This window comes from Misgurnus anguillicaudatus, chromosome 24, assembly GCF_027580225.2.
Source record: "Misgurnus anguillicaudatus chromosome 24, ASM2758022v2, whole genome shotgun sequence".
In the NCBI taxonomy this organism is placed as follows: Eukaryota; Metazoa; Chordata; class Actinopteri; order Cypriniformes; family Cobitidae; genus Misgurnus; species Misgurnus anguillicaudatus.
In genome coordinates this window covers 34,228,449-34,256,429 of record NC_073360.2, presented here as the reverse complement: position 1 = coordinate 34,256,429, position 27,981 = coordinate 34,228,449, and the positions used below count along the sequence as shown (strand labels likewise).

General features: G+C 37.3%; 1 protein-coding gene and 1 long non-coding RNA gene across 10 annotated transcripts in view; one reads left to right on the top strand and one right to left on the bottom strand.

Moving 5' to 3' along the window:
• Positions 1-27,981, bottom strand: part of robo2 (roundabout, axon guidance receptor, homolog 2 (Drosophila)) — a 630,465-nt gene that overhangs the window by 503,929 nt on the left and 98,555 nt on the right. The window lies entirely within an intron of this gene.
• Positions 20,330-21,588, top strand: LOC141361579 (uncharacterized). Its single transcript, XR_012367713.1, has 2 exons — positions 20,330-20,582; positions 21,266-21,588. It is a non-coding gene; the product is annotated as an uncharacterized lncRNA (long non-coding RNA).

The following is a 27,981-nucleotide window of genomic DNA, read 5'->3' as shown; positions in this document are numbered from 1 at the left end:
TTTTTTACTTATTCAGTCCCTTAACAATACAGCTTGTGCTTGGTTAATTCAATCTTAATGGGTTTTCCAAATCAATATGTACAAAAGCTTTTATATACTATTATAATAAGTGAACTTTGGTCCACGTTGCTTGCTGTTATGAGGTACAGCAATTACATGATTACATCCACTGGAACCAAAATCTGTATTGGATATACATACATAATAAAACATGGGATTTAAATGAATACATAAAATACTGTACAGGCACACATACTATATCAAATGACCTAGAGAAAGTTTACTTTGCTTTGTTTTTCTTCTCTTACATGTCTTGCCAGTATTGTAAATGCGAGGGAGAGAGAGAGAGAGAGAGAGAGAGAGAGAGAGAGAGAGAGAGAGAGAGAGAGAGAGAGAGAGAGAGAGAGAGAGAGAGAGAGAGAGAGAGAGAGAGAGAGAGAGAGAGAGAGAGAGAAGAAAAAGGAGAAAGAAAAATCATGTTTACTATTTTATACCACCTGACACTAATGCCATAAACACACAAATCTTTGTCAACAGGGCTTTATGTTGCACCTGGTATCATCACAAAAACAATATGCTTAATGTAAGCTGTCTTATAGCAGCAAAGCCTCTGAGTACATAGAAGAGGACTTCACTAAAAAAAAAACTACCATAGCCAAACCACATGAATAAGACATCAGATGTACAATAAATATCGTTCAGAGCAGCCTACATGGAAAAGCTAGAAGAGAAGTTTAAATACAGGAAATCTACACTGTACATATAATAGAGGAAGCTGGGGCTAGTTGTCACAGGTGTTACTATCAAGACAAGGGGATTTTCTTAGATTTTCAAACACTACATTTATACAAATTACAAATATCACTATTTATCACATTCACAAATATTACATGTACAGAGGATCAACGTGTTTAATTAACTCTCTTCTTAAGCGGGTAATTCCTGATGACAAAATTAAACAAATTAATTTGAACTAATTAGCTAACTCGAACATGCAGAATATGCAGACAACAAAATCACAATTAACAATCATACGCAATAACAATACACTTACATGTACATATTGCAGTTTTGCATAAAACAGGTGGGGTTAATTTACAAACACAACACCTTGTAACCACGACAACAACATCAAGTAAACACAATCATACAGCTGCAAAACAAGAAGTGTTAAAGGAATAGTCTACTCATTTTCAATATTAAAATATGTTATTACCTTAACTAAGAATTGTTGATACATCCCTCTATCATCTGTGTGCGTGCACGTAAGCGCTGGAGCGCGCTGCGACGCTTCGATAGCATTTAGCTTAGCCCCATTCATTCAATGGTACCATTTAGAGATAAAGTTAGAAGTGACCAAACACATCAACGTTTTTCCTATTTAAGACGAGTAGTTATACGAGCAAGTTTGGTGGTACAAAATAAAACGTAGCGCTTTTCTAAGCGGATTTAAAAGAGGAGCTACATTTTATGGCGTAATAGCACTTTTGGGAGTACTTTGACTCGGCGCAGTAACACCCTCCCTCTACCATTATGAGAGTGAGAAGGGGAGCGGACTTTTCAGGCGAGTCGAAGTACTCCCAAAAGTGCTATTACGCCATAAAATATAGTTCCTCTTTTAAATCCGCTTAGAAAAGCGCTACGTTTTATTTTGTACCCCCAAACTTGCTCGTATAACTACTCGTCTTAAATAGGAAAAACGTTGATGTGTTTGGTCACTTCTAACTTTATCTCTAAATGGTACCATTGAATGAATGGGGCTAAGCTAAATGCTATCGAAGCGTCGCAGCGCACTCCAGCGCTTACGTGCACGCACACAGATGATAGAGGGATGTATCAACAATTCTTAGTTAAGGTAATAACATATTTTAATATTGAAAATGAGTAGACTATTCCTTTAAGGGCTCATTATAGTTGTGCGTAGGTCCTACGGCGTAGGTTACGCATCGGTTTTCATTTATACTTTTGGTTTGTCGTCGGTGTCGACGTGCAAACACATATGCAGACCGCTGGTAGTCAGTATCCACGCCTGTTACCACAGTAGCAGCACGGCCATCAATGAAGAAGCAGCTTGCTCAGTTTAACCCACAAGCGAAGAAGAAACAGCAACTTGTTGTGTATGATTTGAGAAGACCAGCAGTGATGGAAGTAAATAAACAGCGACTAATGTTGCAGTTTGAGTAAATCACTCCTCAACTTGGTCCATCTTTGTTCTCACCATCGCAAACGGAAATACCTAGGCTACGCAGAGGCTACGAATAACCTACGGCGTAGATCTTACGCACGACTATAAATTGGACTGTACAATGTGGGTAAACTGTATCAACTCACCAATTACTATTCATAAATGGTTAAGCTAACTCGTGGCCAAAACAAAGTGGCCATGTTCATAAATGTGTATGTATATACATATGAAGAGTTTGGTTCCAAAACGCGATAAACGCCATTTTTGAAAATAATTTGTTACTGCCAAAATCAGTATTATATCAGGTCAGTATTAAAAAGTAAATTCTTAATTTTACGTAAAATCCAATAGCCGGCGTGTTATTCTGTCATCTTTTCACCCTTTTTTCCCAAAATGCGATAAACGCCACTCCTCCTTTTTTACAGAACGCAATTAATCCATTCCAGAAATTACAGTGCACCATTCCACGCAATGTAAACAAACAATGGCGGCGCTTTGAGTACACGGAATCCTAGTTTTCCATCTACTTTGTACTTCGTGATCAACAAACAAAAACAAAATAATACTTTAATTGCATTGATAAACCTGTGATGGTTTTCTGTAACGGGAAAGAAACGCCATCAACCATCTAATAATTTACGCGCAGCACTCGACAGCATCAAGCTTCTCATGCTAACATATTGACCCCAGGGGATCTTATGAATAACTTTACATTATTTTACTCAAAGTCAATGAAAATCGAGCAGGACCAAAACATTTTACAGCTGATCGCTGTGAAAAATGCTAAGCGACGACGTCAAGTATAACCGCAGCAATGATAGTGATCTTAATATGAAAAAGTAAGTGTTTTGATTAATGACATTAATGTTTATTTTTTTTGTCAGTGTGTACAACTGTTCAACTAAATGAATATAAAACGGCAAAGATGAATGCACATTTGTACATTGGATTAATAGATTTCTAGCATTTTGAAACAAAAACTGTCATGGATTTATTGCATTTTGTGGAAAAAATAATTCGTTTTTATAATAAATCTTTGAAAATCAAGTTATGGATTTGAATTTTTTATGTTTTTATAACCTAAAGATGCTATGTGAAAGTCTGTAACAGAAAATAGTGGTTTTCATCTTGTCAATTTCTTGGTATAGAAAACACGTTTTTACCGAAATTTGTCAAAATGGATTTATTGCGTTTTGGAACCAAACTCCTCATATATGATTATATACTATGATTATTAAAGGATTACTCCACTTTCTGAAAAAATAGAGCTGATAATTTACCCACCACCATGTCATCCAAAATGTTGATGTCTTTCTTTGTTCAGTAGAGAAGAAATTAAGTTTTAAAAACTTTATTCCAGGATTTTTCTCAATTTAATAGACTTTATGGGACCTCAACAGTTTACAGTTTTAATGCAGTTTAAAATTGCAGTTTCAATGCTGCTCCAAAGGGCTCTAAATGGTTCCAAACAAGGCATAAGGGTCTTATCTAGCAAAACGGTTGTCATTTTCAGGAAGAAAAATAAAAATATGCAGTTTTAAACGACAACTTCTCGTCTTGCACTAGCTGTGTGATGTGCCAGCACGACCTAATGTAATGCATAAGCACGTCAAAAGGTCATGTATGACGTATGCAAAACTACCATCCCAGTGTTTACAAGTGCGGAGAAAGAGGACAGTTCAGATGTTGTTGTATGAGGAATTAAAGAGTAACTAAACCCTAAACCAACTTTTTTAGTTAATGATCTGTAAAAATGATGCTTTATTAGTGCTGTTCATTGATTTTAGTAAGTTTTTTGACATTTGGATATAAAGTGTTTCAATACTGCAATATATGGTGTAAAAACGTCTGAACGGTGGCTACTGCAGTTGAATTTTCCTATTGGATGTTGGGTCCAAAAAATGACTCGTGACGTAAGCAGGTTCAAGCTCACCACGCCCTTGTTACGATCTCACCACACACTTGGTACGAGCTTAGTTCGTCCCCTCTACCTCCGTTGGGGTCTGCCCACTTTTCTTGCATTTTTCAAATATTGCCAGTGGGTGGAGTCAAGCTCTGACCAGGGGTTTAGTTACGCTTTAATGTCTTTGTGTCAGTTTATCGTTTAAAATGGTCCGCAAATGTGCGTTTCACATATGTAACGCGTGATCTTTTGACGTAAATGACAATCATTTTGCTAGATAAGACCCTTATGCCTCTTTGGGATCATTTAGAGCTCTTTAAAGCTGTGTTGAAACTGTAAACTGTTAAGGTCCAATAAAGTCTATGAAATTGAGAAAAATCCTGGAATGTTTTCCTCCAAAAAATGTATTTCTTCTCGACTGAATAAGTTATCTGGATTTTCTTTTAAGCAAGTGGAGTAATCCTTAAATTCAATATGTGTAAAACTGAAAAACACTTGTCTGCATGGAATGTGGATGCATGAAACTGCGCATTCGTTAATGTAGATCTGCACATCTTCCCTAAAAGTAAAATAAAAATCACAAGCGAAACGAAACTTAAAGCCTATAGAACATGTAATATGAAAGTATAGGCCTACAAGCAAAAAGTGAATTTTATTTTCAACACTAATGAATGTATTTGTCAATTGCAAAATGTTTATAATTTTCTTTTAAAAAATATTTACTACAGACGCATCCCATCAGATCTTTGAGATGTCTCTCTATTAGTCATCGCTTGTAATGCCCTCCAATAACGTTTTTTTTTTTTTTGTAAATATGTATTAGATTACCAATGTGCGGACAGCTGTTTATAAATGTATTTACTTAACTTTTATGACAGCAAAGCTGCGGAAATCTGAACCCAGTCTTGATGTACCGTGTAACTGCTGCTGCTTTCCTCCGGGGAGAACAACCCTAAAAGTGGTAATCCAACTAAATGACGTGCTCACCAAACCTACCATTTAGAGCTATTAACCCTTCAAACTTGCACAACTCAGTGAACACCTGGTGGATCACGTGTCCCGGCTAGCCAATCAGGAGCCTCCTCTATGTTTATATTGCCAATGTATGACATAAAAATGGTGACTGTTGTCTCTAAACAAGTGAATTATGAGAATTGATTGTATATATGGAATTGTGTAACCATTAGTTATTTGTTAAATAATTTGGGTTTTCATTTATTTTGACTAAAAATGCATTTCTAATTATCCAGATTGGTGTGATTAATGAAAAAATATTTTGTTAGTGATGGCACTCACATAAAGAAACCCATTGCCAATTAAATGTATACATGCATACACATAAACATAATTACATATACACATTTCCAGAACTTTTTAATTTTAGTGTATTTTAAGGTAGTTTCATACAAAAATTAACCAATAATTTTTTTTGTTTTTGTGTGTGTATTTATTTAGCATTGTCAAAACGGTGGTGTTTCTGTAGGAAACAAATATTGAAATTATAAAAAATTAAGCATTTTATGAGGTAAAATACTGTAAATACTTAAAAATATGGAGGTACAGAGCTGGAAATGTTAGTTTATCCACCTGCCTCCTAATCCACCCAATACATTAATCCTCACGGTTCTCCATCATTGTCCAAACATCCCCCTTTCCAAAAAGCTCCTTATTGTATATATAGCATAACACTCCCTTCTGCTCTGCATGGACTCGTGTGTGATTGTGAACAAGAAAACAAGTGATTCAATTAAATGCAGCGGTACCTGTTAAAGTCACGGTTACACCAAAGCGATAAATCGTTTTGCCATTGGACGTTTGGCAGCACAGAAGAGCCGGGCGCTGGGAGTGGCAGGCCGGCCATCGGCGGCGTTAGAGAGGCAATAAGAATCAAAATGAGTTAGTGATAGCTGTAGTAAAAAATGGCAGGACCGCCTATTTACAACCGGCAGTAAAACTGCCGCTGGTGCAATTTATGGGCACACTTGGCCTGCGACACCCAGCACCTTTTCGCCAAGGGCACACCAATACCCTCCACACTACATTAGAATACTGCAGATGGATGGTACGTCCAACTGCGAATTGGCGGCAAGGAAGATGAGCAGAAAAAAATGAGTCGGTACCGGGAAGCACTCGTGGTGCACGTGTGTTTGTGTACAGCATGTGTGCGTGTATTGCCTATCCTGTCCACCTTCACACCATTCAAACACTTTGCTGTCAGGATGGCACCATACACGGCGAAGAGTTATTAACACCTTGATCACACCTTCAGATAATGGCAGCAAATATGCTTTGAGTTATAAGGTACGTATTTCAGGCTCTGGGGCCTTCGTGACTCTTCTCTCTCTCTGAGTTATGGTATTGATTTAGGAGTTGGAGTCCTCAGTAAGAGCTAACATGATTCTGGAGCTGCCGGATAAGGGGAGAAAGATGCATGCCAAATTTTGACCCGCTTAGTATATGTTTATAGACCAACTTTTAATCAAAATAAGCATTATCCAAAAACACAACCAGGTATTTTGTTTGACCCGAATATGCCTTACAAACAGCATGTCGGTATGACTACAGAAAAGAAAAATGATGTTCTTTTTCAGTATTTGTTTGATGAATTTACTAGGGATGCACGATATATCGGCCGACATATCGTTATCGGTTGATAACTGCTTATTTTTAATATTATCAGTTATCGGTCTGATAGCAAAATTAGGCCGATAAATGAAAGCCGATAAATGATGGATTATTTTGGTTTGTTGAACCACTTCACTTGCTCATTGCTGGCCATTTGGAGTTTTGATTGGTGCTTTCTTTGACATAGCACGAAGATGACACGTGTTGCGGGCTCAAGAAGAGTATGCTAGTCTAGCGCAAAGACAAGATGTCCGCGGTCTGCGAGTTTTTCATTGTGAAAATAATATGAATATTTATCGGCCTATAGATATCGGTTATTGGCACGCAAATTTAAAGAGTTATCGGTTATCGGTATTGGCCAAAATTTCCATATCGGTGCATCCCTAGAATTTACATCTATAAATGTAATTCATAAACATGCATGTTTTAAAATAACGTGTTAACTTTGCACATTATTTTGCTTTATAAATGAAGATGATGCACAAGGGTTGCAACAATAAGTTGGGTTGGGAGGCAAACTAGTATAGTCTATACATGAAGAGCTCAGATGCAAAAGCCACTAAACTCCACCTCCGTCAAAAATGAGATGATGATATTGACAGAATGCTCTTGGGATGTATTATATATTATATTATAACAATTTTGCTTCAAATCTGTTGAATCCGGGCATGGCCCTTCGAAATACCACTTTGTTGGCAGAATCCATTAAATGCCATGTCCCTTTTTCAACAAAGTCATTTAAGTGCATGGAAGAAGAATTGGATGAACGACAGTGAACGTACGTCGAATATCAATTATCGAGCTGCAAAAGTTTTTACCCGGTTAAAGTGATACTTCAGCCAAATATCAAAATTACCCCATGACTTACGCTCAAGCAAATCAAGATACATACTGTATGTAAATCATCTTTCAGACAAACAAATTATGAGTTATTTAAATAAATATTTTTGCTTTTCCAAGCTTATAATGGTAGAAAACAGTGATCAGGAAAAAACGTTTGACTTTAAACCCGCCAAAATAGTGCATCCATCTTTCACAGAAGTAATCCACATGGCTCCAAGGGGTCAATTAAGGTCTCCTGCGGGTGATAGATGATATTTTGTAAAAAAAAATCCATATTTCAAATAAGTCCAAGATGGCGTTGTTACCGAAAGCTGAAATATGTAAATTTTTCTTACAAGATCGCACTGATTATCCCCAGAAGACCTTAACTAAACCTGTAGAGCCATGTGGATTACTTCTGTGAAAGATGGATCACTTTTTTGGTGTTTAAAATCAGTTGTTGTTCCCATATTTCTGTTTTCTATTGTTATAAAGCTTGAAAGAGCAAGGACATTTACTAAAATAAATCCAAATGGGCTTGTTTTAAAGATGATACATGAGTTACCGCCAAAATCAGTATTGTATATGGTCAGTATTAAAAAGTATATTCTTCATTTTACGCAAAATCCAATATCCACTGTGTTATTCTGTCATTTTTTCTACCATTTTTTTCCAAACCGCGACAAACGCCAGTCCTTCTTCTCTGCAGAATGCAATAAATCTGCTTAACCAATCACAGCGCACCATCCACGCATTGTAAACAATGATGGCCGCGCTTTGAATACACACAGAATCCTAGTTTTCCTCATCTACTTTGTACTTCGTGATCAACATACAAACAAAAACAAAATAGTAATTTGGATGGCATTGATAAACCTGTGGTGGTTTTCTGTGGCGGGGAAGAAACAAAAGCCATCAAAATCCAATAATTTACTTCAGAGGCACCTCCCAACAGCAACAGCATCAAGCTTCTGTCATGCTAACACATTGACCCCAGGGGATCTTATGAAAAACTTTCCATTATTTTACTCAAAGTCAACGAAAATCAAGCAGAAAACATTTTACAGCTGATCGCTGTCAAAAAATTTCAGCGACGATATCCCAAGGATGACAGCAGCAATGACAGTGTTCTTAATATGACAAAGTAAGTGTTTTGATTAATGCCATTAAACATTATTTTTTTAATCAGTGTATACACACAACCGGCGCAACGTCATAGAATGTCACTGAACAGGTTCACGCCCCCTTCTGGGGAAAAAACAAACTAGACCTCACACTGACTTCCATACAAAATAGCGGAACAAAGCAAAGTTGTACACACCCGGCAGGCGTAAATAACTTAAGAAATCACTCAGATTAAATATGTTGAGTAATTATCTGTCCACCCTGCCAACAACGCTCCCCATTGGCCAAAGGTGTCTTACCCGGACATTTACTCGTACCTCATCAAGTCAATAGGGAAGACAGTGAATGATTTTGCTTTGTATTTGAAAGTTGCTTCGTAGTTATATATTATGTCTTTATATTTAGAGTACTGAGTGCACTTTTCCGTCCACCCATACAACTAACTAGCTTAGCGATATTTACAGCAATCACTGGATACCGCTGTTACACAAATTTGACGCTGTGAGAATGAAAGGGACATGTTTTTATATCGACCAAATTAAATGTCTATCTTTCGCGCTCTATGGCAGGCAGGGTGGACTCAACATGTTTAATCTGAGTGATTTCATAAGTTATTTATGTGTACGAATGTTGCTTTGTTCCGCTATTTTGTATGGAAGTCTATGAGAAGTCTGGTTTGTTTTCCCCCAAAAAGGGGCGGTGACGAAATTGTCCCGGATGTGCCGGTTGTCCGTATACCCCAAGCCAACTAAGTGAATATAAAGTAACATGGCAAAGATGAATGCACATTTATATATTGATTCAAAAGACAGCATTTTGAAAAAAAAATCTGTTCTTATAATAAATCTTTGAAAATCAAATTACGGAATTGAATATTTTAATGTTATTATAACCTAAAGATTCTATGTGAAAGTTTGTAACAGAAAATAGTGGTTCTCATCTTGTCACTTTGTTGGTATAGAAAACACGTTTTTACCCAAAATTAGTCAAAATGGATTTATTGCGTTTTGGAACCAAATTCTTCATATAGTCTAAATATAAAGTTTTATTTTACTATAGCATAGAAATATTGTGTTGTCATGCTCATATAAAAATACAGTACATTAACATGCTGTTACAGTGAAACTAATGCAGAAAAGATGTCAGGTCAGTTTACAAGATCTTTAAAAAGGAAAAGTTGGTGAGTGAGAGACACCAGGAAGCAGAGGAAGTAAGGAAACGAATCTCAGATTTCAATACTTTGACTGTGATGTGATCACCGTCTCTGAGGAAAATTAGGTCATGCATTGCATTACTTTAGTTGTTAACTGTTCAATATCCATTAAAGGCTATTAGCATGCATTCAAGAGCAAAAAGACTTTAAAATATTAAGTAATGAGTCTATCTCGCATGTAAACCAGAAAAAATGTCCACCCCGCAGAGATGTTTTGAAAATGACATGTCTTAGCCAAACAATCTGACAGCAATCACAAACACCTTACATTTAACACGCTGGACTGGAATGGTTTCCATGCATATTGAACTTTATCTGCAAGGCTCCCTGTGGAAAACATTGCCTGCCACATGCCGTGTTCACACAAATGACATTTAGGTGTATTTTTCTGCAACTCATCCAAACGATACACACTGAGCAAATCAACCCATGCCATTTATGTACGCTCAAGGCCTTTTGACCTCTCTTTGGAGAGGGTCAAGTGTTGACTAAACCCTGTAGTCGCCTTATTGTTTTTAAAGGTCGGAACCTTGTTCTGGCCAAATGAATTCTTGTTTTGCTTTTATTTTTGCATATATGAGCATGGTGGGAGTTTGAATGAAAACGGGTGATTCTCAAAAAATCCAGACTTAGAAGGTGTCCTGCATCAGATTTTTTTTAAAGCCCTTGAAGCCAATTTCTTTTGCACATTTAAGATTTCTTCTTATGAACTTACTATAATCATTATTTTTAGAGGATTTAAAAAAATATTTCCTATTTAGATTATCATTATCAAAAATAATCATTACCGCAACATGATATTACAATGCAAGTATATGCATTTACAAACTCATGTTTCGGTAATGAGAACTAAAAAGTTGTCTAGTTACTATGACAAACAAAATTTCAACTTTTATCTGGAAAGAAAAATAAGAACTGCTTAGTGCTTACCTGAACTGAAATTAGACTTACGAGGTGTCATGAAACATTTTGATAAAAAAAGTAAATGCAAAGTAAGAGTATGAAAATAAGAAGCATGCAGTTACAAACATCTCTTCATGTACTAATTTGCACGATTTCAAATGACATCATACAAACCAATTTTGTTGTTTTTTCCACATTTAAGAGTAAAATTTTCATTACCGCAATGTGTCTATGACTGGATTTGGGTTCTTTGGCATGGAAATATTTATAATTGAAAAATCTACAAAAATAAAACGTTTCAGTGCATGTTATACTATAAACATTTACAGTAAAGAAACATGTGGTATTTGGTGATTATTGGTAAATGTAGAGACAATAATAAGGAATATAAATGTGTCCAAAAAATTTTTTATCCTCCGCAACAATTTTCAATCATTGTTTAAGCCCTCAATGAACTAACATTTAAAAAAAAAAAATGTTGGAAAGGACATAATTGACACTCAAAATGGCTACCAGGTAAGCAGTTCTTATTTTTTCTCTCCAGATAACAGTTGAAATTTTGTTTTTCATAGTACCTAGACAACTTTTTAGTTCTCATTACCGAAACATGAGTTTGTAAATGCATATATTTAATGTAATATCATGTTGTGGTAATGATACTTTTTGATAATGATAATCTAAAAAAAATATATATTATATAGGAAATATCTTACTGTGTGTACTTTATATGTTTTAACCTCCACTGAATAAAGACCAAATGGGGGACGGGATGTCAAATGACTACATCAGTTGGTTTCTTTAAGGGCGTTTACCACAAAACGACAGGGTGGACAGCAATTTTAGGGGAAAGGTGCACAATGCTTAATGTTATTAAGAAAAATGAATATAAATTATAAAAATGACTTGTTTCATCAAACAACTTGTTGAGGACAATAAGAAAAATCTAAAAGTTTTTGAATTTTATGTCATTTTTTCACTTTTTACACTCACTAAAGTTAGCTGGGCAGTATCTGAAAATGGTATAAAATAGGAAAAACATATTTCAAGAGACTTATCATTGAACTTGTATTTGTGTAAATGTTTGGCCATTTATAATAAAACCTCAGTATTTCATTATTTTGGATTATGACAGAGTGATTCTGATGAGGACAGCAAAAGGCACTTTATAGTGATATTAACATATATATACAAAATATGTACACATATCTGTACCTAAATGTACATATTAGGACATTTTTAAATGGATACAGCATCAACATCCTTTTTTTAAAGAACTGGGCCACAAATGTTTTTAATTCCCTTCTACTTCCTATGCTTTAATTTCATTAAATATTGCTGCTAAAAATCTTTCCTTCCACTTTTTGATACCTGTCAGATCACTGGCTTTGTGTCCCTTAACCGTTAAATCTGCTCATGACATTGCGTTTGAAGCTTCTCCTGGAATAAATAAATAAAAAAGTAAATAAACAAGCAGACAGTTTTAGCCGAACAGAGAGCCGTGGATTTGTCATCCACGCTCAAAGGGAATCAGACAGGTGATGATAAAAAATGCAAACATAGATCTAAGCTCGTGCTCTATTTGCGTTGCGATGTTATTACGCGTGAGCGAAAACCTGGCAGCCGGATCGCCGAAATCACCGCAAATCTGCGATACGGCAACAGCCGGCCAAATCATCGTTATCAGCAGAAGCGAGACTCGGGAGGATCAAATCGATGCAGTCAGTGGAAAAAACCTAGTGAAACAAATAAAATACAAGATAAGGAAAGCTAATGATCCTCCATCACAACTAGGCAAATGTTTGCATCCAGCCATCAGCAGGTTTATCCATAATTAAAAGGCAATATAAGGGAAGGTGCGGAGGACTTGATTACAGATGGAGACTGCATTACACCTGCGGAGGAGGAGGAGGGCATCACCTCCTCATTTGGCTGGGAGGAGTTCACCTGAACACAAAGCGCTAATTAATGCTCGAGTCTGTGGTGAAGGTCGTCCGGTCCTCAGACAAACACACTCCACGCTCCATCTCACTGACTCAATTAACAGGCCTGTCTAACAGCTTCCTCCTCGCCGCTCCTCATGTTCCTCTCGAGCATTTTCTTTCTCCTTTTCCATTTTCCACCCTTTTTTCTCTCCATTACAACACATGGCGGCCGGCTAAATGACCGAGCACGCTCGTTTCTAAACGAGCATGTAGAAAGCATATTTGCAGAGCATACTGATAATGAAGTTTTGCTGCCGCCGGTACCGTGAGTGGAACCACATGGTTCCAGGGTAATGAAACCTGCATGTAAGACACCGTAAGTGAGCTCGATTCCACATTAAATTAAACATGAAGAGACGAAATGAGGTGAACAGGTTGTTTTCCCGTTTAGTTTGTTAAAATGGTTAAAGATGACAACAGTATGTGTTGGAGAAAATGATTTTATTATCATTTATAGATGTGTTTCTTTTTAATAGATGTATTTTTATTAAGGTTTTCTCTGTAATAGAAAACAAACTATGTTTTGCATTCTTTCTTTTAGCCACATAGATAGGAGAAGAGCACAAGCTGTACTTTGTGGTTTTGACACCTCCACCTCCAGTTCAGGGTGGTGGAAAGTTGTTTATCTGTTTCGAACTCAGCTCTTACCTATGTCTGGTTTTTTGGATGTTTTCAGATGTGTGTGTGTATGTGTTAAAAATCCATGACGTATGTTGTCTTGCACTTATCTTTTTGGGTGTCAACCCATCTTATAAAAAGAGCTTGCAGACAAAGAATCGGAGAGAGACAGCTTGAGTATTTCTTGATGAGAAATCTCTCTGGTTCTTTCCCTCGCGAGTGATTTAAACCTGAATTCTTGGTCTGACGTGTCTTAATTATTGTTAAGGTAATTTGAATAAACCTAACATTTTGGTCCTTCGAGCCGGATTCCAACATACCCGGAGATCAGCAGTGGAGGAGACAAGCCGAAGCCCGACGTCGGCCGAATTCGTCTAAGAGTTCGAAGCAAAGCCCTGGGAGGTGAGAATTCCTCGCCAGGCCGGCATTTAGGTTTCCTCTGCTGATGATCCCGGATTGACGGAATTCGAAGCAAGACACAAATCAGGCGCAGTGAATTGGGTAAGTTGCTTTATTGGTATTTTAATTGGTGGTTAGAGGCCCCAATAATCGTGGGTTAGAGGCCCCGGGAACTGTTGAACAGCTGAGGGTTAGAGGCCCCAGAAGCTGGATTGGTGGTTAGAGTCCCCAATTTGTATGGGTTAGAGTCCCAGATAACAGTCGAATAGCCAAAAGAGGGTTAGAGGCCCCAAGAGCTAAAATCCCGAAATTCAAATTTACTGAAGAAGTGTTTATCCAATAATCGTGGGTTAGAGGCCCCGGGAACTGTTGAACAGCTGAGGGTTAGATGCCCAAGATGCTGAATTGGTGGTTAGAGTCCCCAATGTTTCTGGGTTAGAGTCCCAAATAACAGTCGAACAGCCAGAGGGTTAGAGTCCCCAAGAGCTAAAATCCCGAAATTTTTTATTTTACTGTAGTGAAGTGTTTATTCTGTTTTTTTATTGATTTTGTTTTGAAATAAGACTAGGGGATCCTGAAGTATCGCCCCAAAAGTAAACCCTAAAGTGTTTACTGAAAGAATAGACCCTGAAGTGGTTATTCTGTTTTTTTTGTTTTTTTTAAGGGAATCCTGAAGTATTACCCTGTTGATAGTAAATCCTGAAGTATTTACTGAGTGTTGTAAACCCAGAAGTGTTTACTGAGAAATTGTTGAGAATAAACCCTGAAGTGTTTATTCTACTGTATTTTTGCTGTGTTTTTGCTGCGTTATTTGCTGTGTATATGTTTGTGATGTGCTCAGTGTGCTGGAAATCTAGCGGTGTTAAAAACCAGTTGTACGCTGAAGTAGGCACATTGAGTGATTTTTTATCTGTGAATCGAAAGTTATATTGTTGCATTGTTGTATTGCAATTTGAATCCCCGGGGATCGCTAATTGTATGTGTTTGATCGAATAATAGGTTATGATTCTGAATAATTTAGGATCGCTAATGATTTTAGATTGAGTAATAATTTGTGATTGCTAAGAATTTATGATTGCTAATAATTTGTGACTGCGTGAACACTAAATAATTAATATAGTGTATACTAATATATAATATATAGTATAGAATATTTCAGAATGTAAAATCAGAATGTGAGGTATATGAAGAAGTGCAAAAAGTTTGTTGAAAATCTAGAGATGAAAGCAATGTTTAAAACAGGAAAAGTCAAACCAGAACGAGAAATATTAAGTGCAAGAGAATGGTTTGAAGGAAGTGTTAGAAGACAAGAAGGTATAAACAGAAAAAAGTATAGAATAATGCATAAAAGTTTAAAAATTATGGTGGTGTGTAGACAGGAAAATAATAAAACAACCCCTGTAGTACGCACAACGGCGATGGAGCCAGATCCAATCCCGTCCCCTGAAGCCTTAGCACATGTTATATATCAATCATATGCAGGGGCAAGAGTAGATTTAGACAAAATTATTAAAAGAGCTCCCCAGTATTATAATACCATAACAGCGTGGCTCAGCAGAAGAGTAACATGATCAACACCTTTAAAGATGTGAGAAATCTAGAGGAAGCACAAGATCTTTTGCAAATAGTTGCATTAAAAGAGGAAGTTCAGTGGACAATGAAAGTGAATGGTGCTTTCGATAAGATCAAACAAGAATTAGTTTCTTCCACTGTGTTTAGCTTTAATTGATTGCACTAAACAATTTGTGCAAACCGTAGTTTGAAAAATGAAATTAATGGCTTCCATGTTGTTACAAAAACATGGCACAAAGTTAGGACCTGTAGATTTTTATTCTAAGAAGTTAAATATGGTATGGTATACCAGCACTACCACCCTGTACAAGCAGTTTGTGCAGCAGCAATGGGTGTAGAAGTATTAGCTGAAATTATTTTATTTCACCATTTGAAATTTTTAATTACATATGTTGTAGATATTTTACTTTTAAAAACCTAAACTGAAGTTCTTATCACCTGCTCGACATATGTCTTGTATCACCGTGCTAATCTCACAACCACACATTCCCATTCAGAGGTGTAATACACTAAACCCAGCAATTGTAGGAGAACCTCGTTGTTGTATTGAACTAACAGATCAATTGGTTTTGGCCAGACCAGATCTAAAAGACCAACCATTAGAAGAAGGAGAAGTGTGGTTTGTAGATGGTTCGTGTTATAAAGATAGAGCAGGAAAAACTATCACAGGATATGCTGTGGTTAGCTCAGAGCGAATTATAAAAACAAGAAAGTTGCTAAATACAAATTCAGCACAAGCTGCAGAGAAATAATAGCTTTGAAAAAGAGCATGTCTTTTGGGAAAAAGGAAAATCATTAACTGTCCAACCAGTTGTCAGTAAGCCTTTTCAATTTTTTTTGTTTAAATTTTTTTTGTTGTTGTTTTTGTTTTTGTTTGGTTGTGTATTTGTTGTTTTTGATTTGAAAAACAATGGGAACTGAGAGGTAAGAAGACCTCTACGGGAAAGTCAATAACTGATAATTAATTGTTTGAGCCATGGGCTTTGCCAATGTCTCAACAGGAGGGAGTATAAAGTAATAGATGAACATTTTATAATCTATGGATTTAATTACTACTAAAAAAAATTTTTGTAAAGCATGTACCATAAAGCATAATGCACAAGGAAATGTTAGAGTACTCAGAGGTAAATTCCCGGAACCAGAATACCCTTTTCAGAATTTTTGTATGGACTTCATTGAATTGAATCAGAGTGGTCCATACAAATACTGATTGCATTCCTGAGAAAATATATAGTAACAATGGTGCCCATTTTGTGAATGAGGTAATAAAGAGCAACAACCTAGATATCATTTTAAAGAATCATTGTGCATATCATCCACAAATTGCAGGACTGGTGAAATAAATAAATGCCACGGTAAAAGAATAGGGAAAAAATAAATAAATAAAATAAATGTATGGATGAAACTGTATTGTTTTAGTGAAGTTATATATCAGAATAACTCTAACTGTGAAATGACGTACTCCATTAGAGATAAGTTTTGGAATGTCCCTGCTAACCTCCCCTTTGCAGAAGAATGAAGAAGAATAAAACTTTAGTGATTATTTAAAAGCAATTTTTTCTAAATGAGAAGTGTTACAAGCAAACATACTGCCAGATTTTCTCCTCTCTCTGTCATACAGGAAGCAGCTGTCCAGCCAGGTGACTACATCTTAATCAAAGTCATCAAACGAAAAACTGGTCCAGCTCGAAGTGGGAAGGCCCTTATCAAGTTCTTATAACCACACCAACAGCAGTAAAGATTGCAGAAAGACCTTCGTGGATACATCTCAGCCACATCAAGAAACAGTTGGTTTGTTCTGTTCAGGACAGTGAAGTAGTTGTTTAGTTAATCTAGGTAAGAGAAGTGTGGGTAAGTGAGTGGACCCGGAAGACTGTTTTTGTGACCCCTGTTTATTTTTCACGGGAGCAAGGGAAGTTTAACCTAGAAGATATTGTAGGTAAAATTAGTTAGCACTGTCCTGTCTACACAGAACAGAAGAAATGGCTGATTTTCTGAAAATAATCATTGTGTGTGATTCTAGCAACCATGCTGGTGTGTGAGACCCCGCCTGGCTGGACGAAGCAAGAGAAGCAGGATGAGCTTAAGAGGAAGGAGAGAGGCAAGTGGCAGCAGATGAAAGAAGGAAAGTATCAGAACACCTACGAGATCAACACAGAAATCACACAAACTGTTATGTCTGTTCAAAAAAGCCCAAGTCAGGAATGAATCTGCATGTAGTTCCTGAACCCGTGATAGATGTTTCTGGCCGGTTTCCTGAATGTCTGGTATCAGCTTATTCACTGCAGTTTCTTAACATGACTTTGCAAATCGCCTGCCACCTCATGTGGATATTAAGAAACTGACTTTTAAGAACTTTATGAGCGTACCGTTTAATGTTAGTGATAAAATGTACGTTCCAGTCCACGTTCCTCCAAGTGCACAATGTATTTGTTATGAGAACACTGTGACTTTGGGAGATGAGATTTATCTTGGAAAAGTGCCGAAACAGAACTGTAAGCGCATATTCATGCCTTGTACTAAAAATCAAACAGGACATTTTAGACAATCCGAAGCTAACAGAGGAGTTGTGTGTACAAATTATTTCAACGCACCCAATGTCATGGGAACCACCCCACAGATGAACTTTGTGTGGTTGTGTGGCTTAGACATTTATTATCATCTTTCTACTGGGTGGAAGGGCCGGTGTGCCCCGCCCTACCAACAGATCACTCTTTCATCATCACCGCGAAGGACGCTCAACATCGCACCAAACGAGATCTCTACAAGAAACAGGACTCCCTGTGGGGAATGGATGTACCCAACGACCACAAGCTATGGTCCAACGGTCAGAAAGTTGGACTTGCTCTTTTTCCTTGGCTAGGAATTGGAAAACCTATGCTGAGAATGGAAACCATTGACTGTCGATTTGAGGTATTTCTTAATAGTACCACGGCAGCATTGAAAGATATCAAAGAAGAATTAACAGTGAAGCCGTTGAGAAAGACTATGTTACAGCTAATGGTGTCTCCAAATGGTTGTTTGGAGGGTTGTCGGGTAAACGCCTTTTGAAAGTGTGTGTTGTTCCTGATTTGCATGTCTCTGAGCTGTGTGTTACCCTGTGTTATGAAATTAATGAAAAAAATTATTCATTCTATGTTTTTAGACATGTATTTTATGGGAAACTTTGCAATGGATGATGATTATGAAGTATTTTCACGAGTCAATATTTCAGTTAAAACTGATACAATGATATAATGTTTTTGTTTGCTATGCTTTTATTTTTCTATTAAAGATAGTTGATTACTAAAGTACATTAGAAGGTAGCGGGGTGTAACTGAAAAAGAAACAGGATAAATGATAAACAGGAGGGAATGTTGGAGAAAATGATTTTATTATCATTTATAGATGTGTTTCTTTTTAATAGATGTATTTTTATTAAGGTTTTCTCTGTAATAGAAAACAAACTATGTTTTGCATTCTTTCTTTTAGCCACATAGATAGGAGAAGAGCACAAGCTGTACTTTGTGGTTTTGACACCTCCACCTCCAGTTCAGGGTGGTGGAAAGTTGTTTATCTGTTTCGAACTCAGCTCTTACCTATGTCTGGTTTTTTGGATGTTTTCAGATGTGTGTGTGTATGTGTTAAAAATCCATGACGTATGTTGTCTTGCACTTATCTTTTTGGGTGTCAACCCATCTTATAAAAAGAGCTTGCAGACAAAGAATCGGAGAGAGACAGCTTGAGTATTTCTTGATGAGAAATCTCTCTGGTTCTTTCCCTCGCGAGTGATTTAAACCTGAATTCTTGGTCTGACGTGTCTTAATTATTGTTAAGGTAATTTAAATAAACCTAACAGTATGTGTCCGGGTTTCATGAATGACCTTGTTTGGGAGTGTCATCACTTGTTTAATAAATATAATTAATAAAATACTAAAATAAGTTTATTATAAAATTGGTTACATGAAGATCATAATTTCATTCAGTACAAATCTAGCAGTAGTTAATTCATTCCCTGCCAGCCTTTTTTTGAAAAGTTGCCCGCAAGCATTTTTTGTGATTTTCACAAAAGTTTCACAAAATGCCATCCAGAAAAGATTTCTTTTAAAAATATATAATCATATTAAATGAAAGAACAGACCCTCTGCTTTTAAACAAACAATACACAAACAAATAAAATGGTAAAAAAACATTTCATCCTATCTATATATTTTTCTCTGCTTATAAACTCTTACCGTGGGTTCACATCAGCCGCGTTTAAGGCGTCAAAATTTGCGTCTATCGCGACTAGTTTGCGGTTTGAACATTTTGAGTTTTCTTGCTTCATTTGCACGTGAAAGCCGCGCGTAAAATTCTAGTCATCGAGACATTCACGTGGAAATTTGCGTCCTGGGAGGGGCTACTGCGACTTCGCTTTCTGTAATCACGTCAGTACTAGAGCAAGCTCCTGATTGGTTAACGTGGGGCTTTTTTCCGCCAAAGTTCAAATTTTTCAACTCGTGCGTTTCACGCCGCAACGCTCAATTCGCACGGCGCTAAACGAGACCTCCAGACCCGTGTCAACGTGTCTTCACATTGACTTTACATTGAAATCACTCGCGCTTGACGCCTCTACTGCGGCTGGTCTGAACGCAGCTTTAAATATGGTTATTTTATTTAAAAAAATACAACTTTTTAGCAAAAAGCTAAAATGATTGCATTTTTGTGAAGGAATTTTGTAAGGGATCAGATTCAGAACGATTATCAAAACATACACAGAATTTAAAATTAGTAAATAACGTTTTTGCTTCAGTTTTTTGTAAATTGGGTAAGTGTGCCATCTAGTGGATAATCGCGGTATTACAGATATACATTAAAATTCATCAGGAACACTTTTTTATGCGAATGTTTTCTCTTAATTGACGAGATAACTCATCGATGGCGGGGAAAGAGTTAAATTTTAGTAGTCTTGCGTAGCCATACTGAAAGTCTGGAAACCATGGCTGCTTTGAATTCACCTTATTTTTCACGACAACATGGGCGGCGCCATTTCGCTCATTTTGTCAACGTTCAACACCGGGCGCATAGACGATGAGCAGCTGAGACAGTGACTGAAGGCGACGCGTTAAGCTTAAAAAGCTCACTCGAGCGCCTTTATGTTTCTTTCTTACCAATTTTAAGCAAACTGAGGAACACCCTTATCCCAAGTAATGGTTCGACTACGATGTTCCGGTAACTTTAAACCACGCCGGGTGTTGAAAAGGTGGCCAGTTTCAGGTAAGCTATCTTAGCTAACTTTGTGCTCGTTCGCCTAAAGTTAGATTTGTGAAGTCCGTTCTACAAATACACTTAAGATCAGTAACGTTAGTTTATAAAATGCAACTATTTGAATGGTTTTAATTGTCCACCTATATTTTTATATTTACGATAGTACAACGAGATATTATAGTACATTGCATTCTTACAGTAGCCCACGTGATTCCTACAAGTTACTAAGATTTCAGATGCTAGAATGTCAGTTCATTTCTCATTCAGATATTGATAATGACCTATTAAATAACGTATTATTTAACACTGAAGTTAAAGGTTGTGTGTATAATGTTACTGTCTCTTTTTAATGCATCTCTCTCTTACACACTGTTCTGTTTAAAGGCGGAATCCATGATGTTTGAAAGCTAATGTTGATATTTGAAATCACCTAAACAAACACGCCCCTACCCCAATAGAATCTGGACCTTCTGTTGATAGACCCGCCCCACATATACGCAAACCGGCATTTGATTTGATTTGATTGGCTATAAGTGTGTTTTGGTAGTCGGCCCGTCTCCTTTTCCAACGCGTTTTTCAAACATCGTGGACTCCGCCTTTAAGTATGGGTGCCATTTATATATTAATTCTCATGATGCAAGTTTATTTTAAATACTAACATAAAACTGTTTATGGTTATATTGTTTTCACAGATGCATTGATGTGTAGTGAAGCAGAGGACAACTGTGAGGATGATACAATCAACATGTTCCTAAACTGTGATGCAGAAACACAATGGGAGGATCCATCCGTCTCTGACCACAACTACACTTTAAAATCACAACTCAACCTGAAGCAACCTACATCTGATATGGGAAAACAATGGTGCAGTTTCCCTGACAGGGCTTATGCTGGTCCCAGGCTAAAATGCATATTTGAGCTACAATAATTTAAAAACACCTTTTACTGACATACCTCAACATATATGAGTGCCATTGTTTTGTCACAAGATGCGCACCAGTCTTGTTTTTTTGTAGGGTTTGTTTGTAAAAACTAAAATGTCCTAATATAATTAAATCCTAATCCTGTAAACCCTGTCCGAGAAACTGCTTCAATGTGTTGAGCTGGCACAAATGTACATATCTCTGCTGAGAAACAACCATCTTTGTGTCAGCTTTACAGAGGGTTGATATTGCATCCATTACACAGTCGCCAAGCACTTTACCAGTACATACACCAACAGCTTCCAGATAAACACTTGGGATCGGCTCCTGGTGGCTCCGATGGAGCTGTGTCTTGGTTTGTTGCGGGGTGGTCTTGCTTTACCTGTTGTAAAGTTACATTAAAGCTTCATATGTGATCAGATGTCATGCAGTGATATTAAACATTTACAGTGTGATCAGATGTTGTGTATTTATATTAAACCTTTACAATGTGATCAGATGTTGTGCAATTATATTAAACCTTTACAATGTGATCAGATGTTGTGCATTTATATTAAACCTTTACATTGTGATCAGATATTGTGCATTTATATTAAACCTTTACAATGTGATCAGATGTTGTGCAGTTATATTAAACCTTTACAATGTGATCAGCTGTTACATGTCATGCAGTTATATTAAACATTTACTATGTGATCAGATGTTACCTCCCATGCAGTTATATAAACCTTTACAGTGTGATCAGATATGATCTGTAAGGAATTTCTTAAACCATATGTGAGCTTTGTAGATTCCACTTAAAAGGATTTAAGTCTCCTGATTTGAAGGAATAAGTGTTGGCAAGTTTGCAAATGAATTCTATCATGGTACCACATAAAAACGAAGTAGTTATTGGACTGGCTAAGGTGCACATTTGCTTTAAAAAAGACGAAATCACTGTGTAAATATTGGTAGGCATAAGTACTTTAATAATTTCCAATGCTGATCCATCAACTCCTGACAGGACGAGGTAATATGTCCCATAGGTTACTTGCCGCGGCCGCTTCATATCGTCTAACCACGAGACGATTGATGGGACAATATAAGACTATCCGAGCGTCTTATGAAGTTTTCTCCGTGCTCCTAATTTAAAACATTAACAGCAGTAGCGATATTTGTCATTTGGCTAAAGTTATAGTGAACTACAAACAATCTTCTAACCACCAAACTAACCACCGAATGCACTGTGCCATATTAGCAGTGGAAGTCGGTTGACAAAATGCGGAAGAGCGAAGAATTAAAAAGGGGCGTGGCGGAATAAGGTGAATAGGCCATACTGACACATACAGCAACCAATCAAGTTTCTCTTTGTGCTGCGTCGCGTGTAGGAGCGTGAATGTCTGCATCAACCATCATTCACAAACGTCTCTAAAGTTTATAACACCAATGGCAAACGTTAAAATATCTTTTTTCAGAGTCCACTATTCAGTGTTTCCCAACCAGGGGGGCCTCAGCAGATTTCCAAGGGGGTCTCAAGATGACTTAAAATTTTTAAAAAATTTGACAAAAAAGCATTAAAATAAGATGTTTCTTATTTTTTTAAACATTTTAGTAGCGAATATACATCTGTCTAGTCATTTCAAACTCTGGTTAAATTTATATGGAAAAAATTTGTAAGTGGGGGGCCTTCAAATATTGTTGTGGGCAACTGGAAGGCCTTGAAGTGAAAAAGGTTGAGAACCAATGCAATAATTGCTTCAAGCAAAACTCGTGGATTTCTTTTAAAATACTTTATGGTGTGAACTTCACATACTTGTAGAAACGCAGTGTTTATTTGATTTTGATAAATAATTGTCAACGATGTAAACATGACGACTTTCTTCTTGGAACAGACGACTTTGTGTTGTTTCCAGACGGACAGTTTAAAAATGCCACATACATGTCTGCTGCAGGGTTCCCACGGGTCCTTGAAATCCTTGAAAGTTTGTGAATCTGGGGAGGGGGAATTCAAGGCCCTGCGAAGTTTTTGAAAATATACATACATAGATAAAGGTCATTAAAAGTGCTTGAAACTATTTTATGCAAGAAGTTTTCTGGAAAAAATCCATATTATTCCCTGTGTAGTGTAGGATAATATCATAAAAATTCTAGACGTTTTAAGCACACGCGCTAAACTGTTTGCTTTAAATGCTTATATCTTCTGTATGCGAGTGTTGATTCATACCAAAATGCTTTTTTGCATAATATTGTTTGACACATGAAGACGTCTCGGGTTATAATATATATGCAACTGTTGTTCCCTGAGAAGACAACGAGAAGCTGCGTCTTCCTTGCCATGCTTTTTGCATCCCGGTAACGCCGTCTTTGGCAATATTTTAGAGAGAGATATACTTCCTGTCTCCAGCATCACCCTGTCTTTGTTGTTAAGCCTCACCATTGGTTGAATTTGATATACACATTCAGACACACTTACTCTTGGAAGCATCCCCAAAGTGTCACCGCAGTGACACAGCGAGAGTTCCCTCAAAAGGGAACTGTAACAATGTATCTTTAAAGGTAACACATTGTAACCTCGCTTTCACTTCAAATGTGTCCCCACATTTAGTCCTTTAATTTGAGGGAATTGGACCTGGAAAGTCCTTGAAAGGTCCTTGAATTTGAAGTTATCTAAGGTGTGGGAACCCTGCTGCTGGAAATGCTGTATTTAATTCAGGGTGCATCCCAATACAAATGCTGCATCCTCTGAAGGCCATATTCGAAGGCCAATGACATTACCACGTTGCGACAAAGGCTATCTCAATTCGGGAATCCTTTAGAAGCCTGGCTTCCAAATGCTTCCTTCATTTTTTCCGTGAAATCATGAAGGATCCATCATATGCCTCACCTCCTTGGCTACAACAGTTAAAAATGTATATTTTCCAAAAATAAAAGTCTATGTCACTGTTTTACTAGTATAAATGATGTGAATTAATATTATTGCTGTAATACTGTGCATGTTGCTGTTATTTTTGTATATTTGTACACTGTAAAACAAGATTTTAAATTTATGTTATTACTGGCAACATTCTGTTCAAAGTTAAGTGTTGAGTTATTAAATGTTGGGTTCTATTAAAGTCCATTAAAATTAGAAAAATCCTGCAATGTTTTCCTCAAAAAACATAATTTCTTCTCGACTGAACAAAGAAAGACATCAACATTTTGGATGACATGGTGGTGAGTAAATTATCTGGATTTTTCTTTTAAGAAAATGGACTTATCCTTTAAGACATAAACAAATGTTTTATTAGAAAAAGAATACTGTGGAGATAATTTTGTTTATATGTGCCCTGTCAATAACAGAAAGAGTTTACGTTGAATCTCAAACAGCGCAACAGTCGCTCCACATAAAACGTTACGTTGTGTTTCATTGCTTTATTCGCCAAATGTATGTTAATGGATTACAGTATGAGACGTGCGACTCTCTCTAAAGTTTACACATCAAGACATGCTTAATCTTTGCAGATGCGTGCAAACAGCTCGACCGTGAGTGAAACCTGCTTGAGCATGAAGGGGAGGGGTGGGAGACGACTGATCACCGTGAGTGAAACCCAAGCGCTAGCGCACGGATGGGAGGGGCGCAGTTGACATTCATTTTTGGTTGACTTTTTCGGCTGGATTTTTTTATTTAGGCCCAAAACCGATAATGCCATTTCGGCCGAAATTTTCGGCGACTGAAATTTCGGTGCACCCCTATTAAAGCAACACCAAAGAGTTTTTTTACATTAAAATAACGCTTCCAAAACAGTTTCAGTCGTTCATCCACTCTAAACAGGGTGAACAGCACTTTCACATTCGCTTTGCAGCCCTCTATCGGCCAAAACCGCACTAAAGAAGTTTCCAACCGTCGGGTAGCGGTCCTGTAGTCCGAGTGAATACTACAAAAACTTGCTTTACGGCAGACCTACAATCCAATCAGAGCCAGCTATGCCTCAGTATTTATGCCAGTGGGTAATGGACAATTACGCTTCTAACCTGTAGGGGGAGCAAAGAGCCAAAACTCTTTGGTGTTGCTTTAAAAAGTATGAAACGTCTCTGCTGCTGTGTCCTGCTGACAGGCGTGGTGGGTGTGAACATAGATGTTACTCCCTCTGTGGGCTAGACCGTCTCATTTCAGTTTGCTTCGTGGACTTCGGAGTCTGCATCCTTTGAAGACAGAGGTCCTGTCTCAAATGGCGCACTTCATGTGGACTTTCGGTCTTGTGGCCTTAATTTGCCTGTGCTTGCTTAGTCTATGAGTCCATAGGGTGTCCCATCTGTCATTTTTACGCTCCAAAATGTGCTCATCAGCGCCCCCTTGATGGTATCTTTTATGTCCTTGCAAAAGAGCAATCAGACAATCACTTCTCTTCCTACTTCTGGTGTGATGATCGAGTATGTCACAAAATACGACTCCGGTGCGCCCTCAGAGTTTGCCATTCGGGGCAAGAGTCATTGCCCACAAAGTCTGCGTCCTTCAAAGGATCCAGCCTTCGAATTGGAACAGACCCTTAATAATTCAATCAGACGACGACTTTAAATCTGCTAAAGTGTTTCCAGTTCACCAGTAATTGTCTGTGGGCGTGACGTCTAAGGCTGAGGCTAACTATTAATGGCCCACAAAGTTATTACTGTTTTGAAATTATCCACTAGTACCACAATTTATTCTGTAAAGCGGTGTGAAATAATAAACCATTTCTCTTGTTTAGCCTAATGAAGACCTGTCAGGCTGAAATGTCACTCTTTTATTAATGAAGTCTGGGGTTTTAATGTTAGTGACCATTTATTTCTTGTCACCTTATACATGACTTACATATAGCCAGTACAGTACTGTGCAAAAGTCTTAGGCCACCATGCCAGAATTAGATTTATTGTTTTTGCAATGTTTAAGTGATCATATATAATTGATTTTCAGTCTCTCTAATAAAAGACATCCAGAAAATACAGAAAATGTGTATGTAGTATAAAAAACTGTATAAAAATGTAAACTGATGTGTCAAGTTTTTAGGGTAAACTCCCCTTCCACTTGAGCAATAGCAGGAAACTGCAGGATAACGTCACATCTTCTGCGCATGCGGGTCACTTCGGGGCCGTATATTGTTCACACATGAGACTAATGGTAGTCACATTTAAATGATAATGATGTGAACAACGGCCAATTTCAGCAAAAAATCCAAACTAAGCATTAGGACCTGGAGTGTGAACTAAGCTTGAGATACAGCCTGTGTTTCTAAGCTCTCACGGGCACCGTCTGCCATTCAGACAGCCTCTATCAGCCCTGGCACTCGGGCCTGACACCTCAATAACCTTCTTGATCACACCAAATCGAATAAGCATAATAAAGCAGTCGATAGGTAATATGGTCCCATAACCGGGTGGAAATATGGCTTCTCATGGATGAGCTGGAGAGAGGCAGCACTCAGAGTAGAGTCAGATGCTTCTTAATGAAATATTTCTTCTCTTTCTCTCTTCCTCGCTCTTAGAAAATAGGATCACTTTTCATGTTAGGCACTGAAATGTCTTTAGACGCTTCGGTCGACGTGACTCAATAAGTCTTTTTCGTGCCAATGATTGTCTGGTTGTGTGAGATATTAATACTAGGAAAGTTTGCATTTTAAGTAACATGGATGAGAATTGCTTTACGTGCATATGTTTAAAACTGAAGTCATTTTTGTATTGTAATATATGATAAGTTACAGTGTTTCTTTATGAAAGTCTGGATGTTGTGCCGTTTTTCATCATAGCAGCTTAGACCATTTGTAAAATGCAGGGTAAAGTCTCATAATCTAAAAATGAGATTTGGAGCATCAAAGTTTGATTTCTCCTTATTGATTTCACATTGATGTAAATCTTTGACATGACCTTACTGAGTCAATATTAAATATATCAATGTTATAATTTCACAGAATGTTCTTTATATTATGTTGAATGATTTTCTGTAAAAAAACAAAAACAAACAACATTATCTGGGTTTTTACAGACAGGGTCACATATGATCAAACTTTGGCCTCATATGTACACTGGTCGCCCATATGACAACACAAAAACATGCTATGAGGTACTGTCAACAGCATGCCAAACCAGCAGGTGACAATATGACCCTAACCATTGGCCAATCAGATGCCTGAAAAGGAGATTATCGCTAACAACACAGCGCACTGAGGAAGGGTATTGGGCCAGATCCGCACGGGAACTACTGACCGGAACAGCAATGTAAATATCGTCCCTGCCACATGGCGGGAGATATGCGGCGTGATTGACAGCTTTGACACCAAATGGATATATGTGAAAATCAGATGACATGATTTCACAACTTTTCATTGTCCATTTAGATATGTGAAGCATACTGTATATGGAAATGAACCTGACCATTCAATCCGTCGAAAAATCACAAAATCGGCAAAATGGACATACATGGTTTTCATCGGACAGCGACGTTATATGCTTATAGACATATCCTGGAATAGCATTTGTAATGGTACTTCTTTTTT